This window comes from Brassica oleracea, chromosome C7, assembly GCF_000695525.1.
Source record: "Brassica oleracea var. oleracea cultivar TO1000 chromosome C7, BOL, whole genome shotgun sequence".
Classification (NCBI taxonomy): domain Eukaryota; kingdom Viridiplantae; phylum Streptophyta; class Magnoliopsida; order Brassicales; family Brassicaceae; genus Brassica; species Brassica oleracea.
In genome coordinates this window covers 22,673,879-22,684,796 of record NC_027754.1, presented here as the reverse complement: position 1 = coordinate 22,684,796, position 10,918 = coordinate 22,673,879, and positions in this window count along the sequence as shown.

The following is a 10,918-nucleotide window of genomic DNA, read 5'->3' as shown; positions in this document are numbered from 1 at the left end:
GGCGATATCTTCTTCGCATAGGCGATTTTGATGTGGAAAATTCACCCAAATCAGAGCTGTTTATCAATTCCATCTTTCTCTTCTTTGATATGGGTTGAACATAAATAATCTCCATCTTTCACTGTTCTTTATAATAAATCCCGTCGACTTTTGATCGGATACCCTGTTTACCGAATCAACTTTACTTCTTTTTTATAAGAATCAGTCTTTACCGATCTCAGTCTTGCCATTTTGGCATATGGTAAAGCATATTTGCTAAAAGAAGGGGAGTTTGATGGATTTATTAGGTCTTGTTGAAATAGATTCAGCAGAGTCGGCGTTAGAAACGGTCTGACAAAGAATCATGTTTCAGTCTGACCTAAGTTTCCTCTGGTTTAACATCGGTGAGTCATGGTCCCTCTGATTATTTGGTCTCGGCTTGAGTGAAAGGTGTTTTGGAGTACAAGATATTGGCGATTCAAGGCGTTGCGGTGGTTTTAGGTGAAGAACGTCGCCGGAATTTTCTCTACAGCAGCGAAGGAGTCAAAGGCGGTGGAGAATAGGATGGTGGACTCAGAATACGTGTCACCCACATGCACCAGGAGATTGCCACGTCGCAGTTACTCATCAACCAGCCCTCATGTTTATGAAAGTTTTGTATTATATTATGTTTGTCAATGTGTTGGGCCTTAAGCCATTTCGGTACTCCATTTACCTCATGAAGGCTTTAATTAAATTTTTATTTTTTTTATTATTTTATTATTTTTTATATATATATTTTTTTATAACTATTTTTTATATATTTAGAGATATATGAGTCATTTTACTTATTAAATGAAACATTTTGATCATTTTTTTTTTGTTGTCTATTTTTACTATCAGAACTTGAAAATAGTCAATTTTGGAGAATTACCAAAAGTAAACCGTTCGGTAAGACTGTCCTGCCGGGTTAGAAAAGTACTGAGTGCATCCCACCCGAGAACAAATAATCATTTAATTAAGATTGGACAAAGAAGTACATCACTCTCACATTTTCATTTAGAAAAAAACCACAGTATCTTTTTTTTTGTATAAAATCCCTTAATTTTTAAATATACGGATTATATATGTATTTATATATTTTTGTTATACATATTCAAAAAAATTTACATATACATATGTATTTATATATTTTTGTTATATTAAAACAATGCCAATTTATTTCGTAATGGTATCTTTAATAATAAAAATGATCAAAGAAATTGTTTTCGTTTTTCCGAGCTAATCAGTTGACAGAAAAAAAAAAAAAAGAAGCTAAAGATAGTTCTGATTATAACTCTTACACCATTGATCGTTTCTTTGTTATATATACATGTATTTTTATAACTTTTTTTTTTGAAAGATAAGTATTTTTATAACTTTTGTCTGGTCTTTTTCATACTTGTTGTATAATATACTTACATTAAGATAGTATGCGAAAAAAATATAAAGTTTGGATACATGTAACTGAACTAAGAGCAACTCCAATGGTGTTACTCATCATTGGAATCCTTAACAATAGAATAATATATATATTTTTTAATTTTTTTTGTTTGAATAGTTAAGGACTCTAATCATATTTGTGAGTCCAATGGTGTTATCCACTATAGAATTCTTAAGAATAGAATATAATTAAATTTGTAAAACATTTAATAAATTTGTAAAACATTTAAAAAATTTTAAAAGTAAAAAAGTTGTAAAAAATAGTTTTTGTTACGTTGTTGGTTTTACTTAAAAGCAAACATAAAGTTTCAGCGAATGAACTAGCAAGGTTACGTCTCTCGAAACTATATCTCCAAGATTCTAAGTTATTACAACCACCATATAAGATAAAAGGGAGGGTTGGTATATTTGATCAAAACAACAGAGAATGGTTAGATTCAGTTCATATATTTGATCCTTGTGAGAGAGTACTAGTAGAGAAGCTTGTAAACAAACCTCTTGATATGATCAAATATCAAAAGCCTTGCCCCTGGTGCTGGTGGAATGTTTACTTCTTGCTCTGATTGTTTCCTTCACCTGAAAGAAGAACAAAAACCCGTGGTAAGTAAAAAGATATGTATACTCTTTTTGTATTGGTTCATGAACAATCAATCAATCACCTTATACATTGTTCCTGACGCAACAGCGTAGCAAACAGCCCAGGAGAGTGCGTGTGCAGGCTTTACTTTCAAGCCTTTGCTCACAAAAGCGTACGCCAACCCACCACCTGAGGCTGAGACCATGTTGCAAAGTTTGTCAAAACCCAATCAGAAACAACGTCTGTAACAGGTTTTCATCAAATCAATATCACCCAAAGAACAAATCTTGAAGATTCTCAGACAAGGAAATATAAACAGGGATCAAAAAGTTGAGTGAAGAAAGAATGAAACTTTACGCAGCCGTAAGATCATCTTTGCCTCTGATTCCTTTCATTATGTGTTCAATTCCTAGACGACGAAAACAACAAAGAATCGAATCGGAAATAAGAAAATAGCAAACCCAGACGAAAACCCTAATTCGATTTGAAACCTTCATTCAAGTAAAATCCCACAATCGAACCGTAAAAATTGATGAAATCAACATGCATCAACTCCAAATGCAAAGATAATGAACTAAAACGCTCTGATTTCCCTTCAACACGGAAGATCGCCGAATCACCTTTCGTTTCGCCGGAGGAATTTTTTTTCTGTAATTGTCGCGACTTCTTTTTTTTTTTCTCTCCTTACAAAACACGACCCTGACCCTCACCAATCGGGCTTTGCCAACTCATCAAGGACCAAATCCTTAATCTCCTTAGTTAAGGACTCTTTCTTAACTTATGATTTTTTTATATTAATATTTTAATCAATCCCGAGTAAGAATTAATGCTAAGGATCTACTTAAACCCCGCGTTGCGGGTGGTCTAAGGATGTGATGGATGCAAGTTTCCAATGTTTAGGCATGGGCACGGATCGGATATCCGGATTTTTGAAAGTATTTGTGATTTGCTTCGTATGTCACAGATATCTAATTTTTTTATTTGCTTTGCTTCGGAAAAATACGGATATTCGAAAAAACGGATATCCGAAAAATAAATAGATATTTGCGGATATTTACGAATACTTACGGATATCTCATATGTTTTGATTAATACAAATAATCTTAAAATTTTGATCAAATTTGTTTTGTAAAATATTTTTTTGCATGATATATATGATAAAAAAAAATTAAAAGCAGTAGTGAATCTACATATTTTGTAATTTTTTGAACTTAGTTAACAATTATAATAGCACAAAACTTAAAAAAAAAATTATAATTGTCATAAATGTGTTATATTCCTTTTATGTAATACTTTTATATAAGTAATAATGTGAATAGACTTTATCAAATCATATGTTAGAATAATAATTATATAATTTTATAGATTAAAAACTTTAAATATAATCAAGATATACATGTATTTATATATTGACAGATCGGATCGGATATCCGTTTCCAAAATTTTTAATATTTGTGATGTGCTTCAATTTTAACGGATATTGATTTTTAATATTTGCTTTGTTTCGAAAGTTTATGGATATCCGGAAATTTCGGATCGAATCGAAACGAATAACGAATCGAATCAAATTTAACGGATAAAATGTCCATCCCGGTAATCAGATTCGTAGACAAGATTATTATTATTTCGTAGACAAAAGATTAAAGTTTGTTTCCAATTATATTAAGGCCTTTTCACGTTACCTCTGTAAATATAACCGAAGTAGAGCAACTTTATATAGCCATTACTATCACGACGCGTCTCAGTAAATAATTCATGAGAAAAAAAGCCTAAAACCGTAGTAAATGGGATGACTAATTGCAAGTAAAATCAATGCATAAATAAATAGATTAAGCCAACTCATGGTAGACACATGGCTGAAGAGCGTTAAAGGGTCAGCACCAGAACTTAACGTCGGTTTTGATAGGCTTACTGCATGAATGTCGGTAATGTGGGGCCACTAGATTCGTAAGCCACGTCGCAGAAGCAAACAACGTAGAATATTTTTATAACCACGGATATCGAGCGAAGCGAAACCCAACTGACTAATTCTCTAAGAATATGTCTATCAGCGATAGACAAACTCAATTATTCGTAATAAAAATTAAATATCCACGTTGATACGTACTAAATCGGACAGGATCACTCAAACAGACTGGAGGGATATGATCTCGCCAAAAGAAAGAAATGATAGATCGAATGATGACACAAAATGTGAGAAAAGTCTATTAATACTACCAAACTTCAATTGTTGCTTGATATGAAGCACAAGTCCAAAAAAGGAAAGGTTTCTAATCGTTACTTGATATGACACACAAGTCCAACGAAATATAGAAAATTTACTTGGAGATAACCTCAGCAAAAAACGAAAAATGTTTTACAAAGAACAAAGGAGATAAACTCAGAATAAATGGAAAAATAATCTGTCTTATTTCATGAAAGAGATTACATATTTATAGTACTTGTGGTCAAAGAAAGACTAAGAGTTTTTGTAGAAAACTAAAAACTTAGAAAACTAAAACAAAGACTAAGACTTTTGACCAGAAATAAGTGTGTTGTTGAATGACCCTTTGTCTGACCACGTCTGTGACTTCTTTTGTTGATATTTCTTGATGAAAATGGGTAGGAGACCATCACCAAATGCCTGGTCGAATTTGGTGTAAAACCGATCCAAATTGAATTTGTTATGAATTTTTCTTTGGGCTGAAAAAGACCCATTTCGCCCAGCAACTAAACCAGCTTCATCTTCAGTGTCACTTAGCTCATTTAGCTCAAAGGTAGTGTCACTTAGCTCACTCAGCTCATCCAGCTCAGATATGTAAGGGTCACTTTGATTCAGCTCGACCAGCTAGCCCAAGTAAGTGTCACTTCGTCCAGCTCGTCCAAAGTGTTCCTGTGTGTCTAGCTCCATGATATCTTCAAGGTCAATTGATCGTTGCTTCCACTTAGTTCCTTCCATAGGTGTGACATCCACAAATATGCATCCACGGGATTGCATCCACTCCCTAAGTCCTTTCTTTTCTAAGTTAGCTTCTGTCGACCATGGTTGCATCATCCGATGGGGAAACCTCGGTTGGGTCGAGTTGTGCACCATCCTGGCTCGGGTCTACGATCCAGGGTGCATTATTTCCTCCCTCTTGAAAAGGATTTGTCCTCAAATCCATTTTACCTGAATCAAAAGAAAATGAATCAGACAAAAAGAATTTTAAAATCATGTAAAATTCAATGAAAGAAAATTTTGGAAAGAAACTTCCTTAAAGTTTTGATACCATTTTCCTTGAGTATATGAATCTCCAAACCTGAGGCTTATAATCCTGGTCTATGCTTTCACTTTTCTGAGACTGAATCCGAGACTGAACATGTCTATTCTGGACACACAAAGCAAACATTAAAATACCAGGATCATATGTGCAAGACATGTACTTGTTCAAATCAGAAATCAAAGTCTCTTTCTCAAGAACATATAGCACATGTTTCAGCCTTTCAAAATGCACATCAAAGTAAGTATTACAGACCATAATGGTATCAAGGCATGAGATAATATTGAGCATCTTAAAAACGTGCTTATCCTTCTCAAAATCAGAATACAAAAGAGTAAGTTCAGATTGAGAATCTCTTAATAAAAGCTCAATATATTTTTCAAAGAAAGTATTATAAATCAGAATATTGTCAAGGTAAGAAATACCATAGAACATTTTCAAAACGTGCCTAACATGATCAGAATCAGAACACAAGATTTCAAGATCAGATTCAGAATAAGAATGGACAGGTTTCAAAACAAAATCACATCAAAAATCGGTTTCAGCTCTAAGTGATTTTGTTTTTTGGAAATTACTAACCATAAGCTCTTTCCAGGCACATGTGGGAGAAAACAAATCATCAGTGATCAGTTCATGATTAGGAAAACTCAGATCAAAACCATTATCCTTAAAACAAAAAAAAAAGGAATCACAAGGTTTTCGAAAACAGAAATCTGGTTTGCAAAACAAGCTCAAATAATTTTTTAAGATGATCAAAACATTTGTTATGTTTCAAAAACTGATCAAAGCTCAAAACAAGACCAGAAGGGATGTCATTGTCATTTTGAAAATGCTTTTGATCAAAGAGTTTATCAGGTTCAAGTTTCTTAAAAGAATGAATCATGTTATCAAAAACAGAATTTGAAACACAAAATTCTTTTACCTTTTCAAGACCAAAACGTCTTATGTCAGTGAAACTGAATTTAACAAACAAATCAGACACAGAACAGATGATACCAAGTTCCTTACAATGTTCTTGTGGATTAGGAGACAAAGGGGCAAGAGTTGTACCGAGATCAAAGCAAAGATGATTCTCCATGTTGATGGATGTTATGCTTGGTGCTTCCTCTTCAAGGATTGGACCAAGTTCGTTTTCCTCATCAAAGATGGGACCTAGATCAGCGTCCATGCGTTTCCTAGTGTCAAGAAGAGGTCCTTGTTGTGGGTAGTTGAATTGTTCTTTCTCAAAATCCTGTGAAACTAGAACAAGACTACTCGGATGCTCCGGTTCAAAACAGGTTAGTCTATTAGTCTATTAGTCTCTTCATCATCAAACATAAAATCATATTTTGGAGAAGGAATATCACATTCATCCTCACAAATGATCAAACTCTCCAACATCTCTTCATTATATTCATCAGAAGTTGGTAAAAAATCTGAAAAATCTTTTAGATCTTCAAGGTTGTTTTCCGATTTACCTTTAGGTTTTTCATTGATGAATAATGATGGTTCAGCTACAGGTGCACGTGTGGTTGTGCTCTTCTTGTGGCTTTTTCTGACGTCCTTGAGTGTTTTCACCACTACCTCTACAAGATTGTCACAAAATTCTTGGATTTCAAACTGACTGAAAAGCCTTCTTTGAACAGCTTCATCTCTGGACGTTTTAAACTGTTCCTTGCACCTCCGGTTAGGCATCTCATGTGGTTTTCTTTGGGTTAGTCTTTCCTGCACAGGAACAAAATCATCAAAAACATTCAACAAGTTTTGAGATGAAAAATGATAATTAGCATGTCGTTGGAATTTCTCTTGGCTACTCTTCTTGTGAAGTCCAAACATCTTAACCTGAAAATTCTCAATACAAAAGGTTAAGAGATAAAAATAATCCTCACACTCTCAAGTGTTTATCTCACCAACACAAGTTTTTTCTCTCAGATTTTGTGGTCACTCAAAAGTCTCCTCTCAGAGTTATAAGAGGACAAATAAAGTAACCCAATGGATTTTCCAAGCAAGCAAGAGATGAAATACAAGATAGAAATATAAGAAAATTGAATTTTGAAATCCGTATTAACCACTCCAAGGCTGGATTTCTCCTCAGCCAGCAGGATTTCTCTTCCACCACCTAGCCAAATAAATCAAAACTTTTCGATTTTTTTTTTCTTCTTTTTTTATAGATCTTTTTTTTCTTTTCTGTTTTTTTTTTTAATAGAAGAATGGCGATAGGTAAGGTAGTGGCTTGGATTTGAGATAGAAAGATGAAGAAGAAGTGTTTAGAAATGGAAGATGAGAAAGATGGATAGATAGTATCGGTTGAGTGGCTCTGATACCACTTGATGCGTCCTAGATTAGACAGGATCACTCAAACGGACTGAAAGGATATTATCTCGCCAAAAGAGAGAAATGATGGATCGAATGGTGACACAAGAGGTGCAGAAAGTCTCTTGATACTACCAGACTTCAATTGTTGCTTGATATGACGCACAAGTCCAACAAAGGAAGGGTTTCTAATCGTTGCTTGATATGACGCACAAGTCCAACGAAATAGAGAAAGTTTACTTGGAGATAACCTCACCAAGAAACGAAAAGTGTTCTAGAAAGAACAAATGAGATAAACTCACAAAATGGGGAAACCAATATGTCTTATTTCATGAAAGGGATTACATATTTATAGTACTTGTGGTCAAAGAAAGACTAAGAGTTTTTGTAGAAAACCAGAAACTTAGAAAACAAAAACAAGACTAAGACTTTTGACCAGAAATAAGTGTGTTGTTGAATGACCCTTTGCCTGACCACGTATCTGACTTTTTTTGTTGATATTTCTTGATGAAAATGGGCAGGAGACCATCACCAAAGGCCTGGTCGAATTTTTCTTTGGGCTGAAAAAGGCTCATTTCGCCCAGCAACTAAACCAGCTCCATCTTCAGTGTCACTTAGCTCATTCAGCTCCAACCTAGTGTCACTTAGCTCACTCAGCCCATCCAGCTCAGATATGTAAGTATCACTTTGATTCAGCTCGACCAGCTCGCCCAAGTAAGTGTCACTTTGTCCAGCTCGTCCAAAGTGTTCATGTGTGTCTAGCTCCATGATATCTTCAAGGTCAATTGATCGTTGCTTCCACTTAGTTCCTTCCATAGGTGTGACATCCAGAGATATGTATCCACAGGGTTACATTCATTCTCTAAGTCCTTTCTTTTCCAAGTTAGCTTCTGGCTCCACCATGGTTGCATCATCCGATTGGGAAACTTTGGTTGGGTCGAGTTGTGCATCATCCTTGCTCGGGTCTACGATCCAGGGTGCATCACACGTCGTCTGACCACACAAACGGATAAATACAAATTTAGTAGACTTCGAATTTGGGGTATTTAGCACTTTTCCGAGTCTGATGTACTACCTTATCTTGTTTAAAGCAAATACTTTTTTGTCGATTTGATGACATCTCTTACATTGCCCCTATAATAAATTTCATTTATAAGATGCTCAAAAGAAATAGAAAAATGCCGATGCAACACATATATCAAAAAATATTTTACCCTTCATAAGATTTTTTTTAACGCTGAATCATTCATATGGATATACGTTCACGAATCACGACCAAATAGATCGTACATAGAACGTCTACAAGCAAATAAGTAAATGTATGAAGGTGTATGCTTGTAGTGTCACTTTCGGCTTCTCTGGTTATATCCACTACGGACGAAATCTTGGTCATTTCATTTTAATAAAATTGTAAACAGATGGGGCCATTGAGAAGGCACCATTTGGGAAACTGCAAAAGTTAATTATATTTTGAGTCGTGTTCGGTTGAAAGATTCAAGTCGACGTGCCACACTGCCACATAATAAATTGAGACGTTTCATGTACACGCCACCCGTAACATTTAGAGGTGTCAACCGGGCGGACTGACTATGGGCTAGCCTAGTCCAATTTATTTTAGGCGGGCTATGGACATGTCCAATTAATAAATGGTCTAATTGGACAAAAGACCAATTGGTACATGGTCTAATTGGATGAAGACCAAATGGACAATGGGTGTCCATGGACTTCCTAAAACATATTTTCATGAGTTTAACAAAAGAAATCATAACTTTACAATTTAACAAAAAAAAAATGGTTCCATCGTTAAAATAAAAAATTAACGATTTTGACGGAAAACATAATTTCACAATTTTGACGGAAAAATGTATTTCATAAATTTGGCGGGAAAATGCAAATTCTCGGTTTTGGCAGGAAACATAATTTCTTGGTTTCTGCGGGAAACATAATTTTTCGGTTTTGGCAAAAAAACACAATTTCTCGGTTTTGGCGAGAAAACGCAATTTTTCAATTTTGGCGAGAAAACGCAATTTCTCGGTTTTGGCGAGAAAATTCAATTTTTCAATTTTGGCGGAAAAAACACAATTTTTGGTTTTGGCGGGAAACACACAATTTCTCAATTGTGACGGGAAAACGCAATTTCTCGATTTTGGCGGGAAAACGCAATTTCTCAGTTTTGGCGGGAAAACACAATTTCTCGGTTTGGCGGGAAAACGTAACTTCTTGGATTTTGGCGGAAAACACAATTTCTCTGTTTTGGCGGGAAAACGTAATTTTTCAGTTTTGGCGGCAATTTTTCAGTTTTGGCGGGAAACCGCCATTTCTCGGTTTTCCCAATTTCTCAATTTTGGCTGAAAAACGCAATTTTTCGGTTTTGGCGTGAAAACACAATTTCTCGGTTTCGGCGGGAAAACACAATTTTTCAGTTTTGGTGGGAAAACGCAATTTTTTGGTTTTTAACGGGAAAACACAATTTCTCAGTTTTGACAGGAAAACATAGTTTTATAGTTTTGAAAAGAAAAAATACTTTTATAATTTTAGAAAATAAGCATAATTTCAAAATTTTAGAAATAAAATCTAAACTAATAATTGAAAAATAATTATAAATATTATTGGGTGTCCATGGACATGCTTATTTAGACATGGTCTCTATTGGTTTTGGACGTTTTTTGGACCATTGTCCAATATAGACCACCCATTACTGCCAAAAATTGAAATGGTACAACTGATCAAGCCTAATTGGGCCATGGATGGACCATTTGACAGCTTAACATTACCGAACTTTGTATTTTAGGCATCATAAGGGCGGTCCGTATACCGACACATACCGAACAAGGCAATCGTGTTTGCTGCTAGTTTGGGGAAAATAAGTTTAACTAATTGATCGCAAACAAATAATTGAGTGTAAAAAGTCGAAACGGCCAGATCAAAATGATATCATAAGTACCAGATAAACAACATATATTTGATTTAAAAAATTGAATGCAATACAAATTGTTAGCAAGCTAATATATAGTATAAGAAGTAAATTACATTTACCAAAAAAAAAAAAAGAATCTGATCAAACCATACTCATCCAAACCATATGAATCAAAATATTATAATTTACAAATAGAAACTAGACCCTGACCCGCGCGCCAGCGCAAATATGAATTTTCAGTTTTTAATTATTTATTTTATTAAATGATGTATTTGTAATATTCGTTCATATTATATTCATTAAGTAAATATTTTTTTTTTGCATCTTAAACTATCTATTTTTTTACGAATGTGTGAAATCATATAAAAAAATGAGTATAGAGTTATTTAGATAATTTTAAAAACAAAAATTTTTCTTTCGTGTGCGATATCAAATTTTACCATTTCCTTAAAA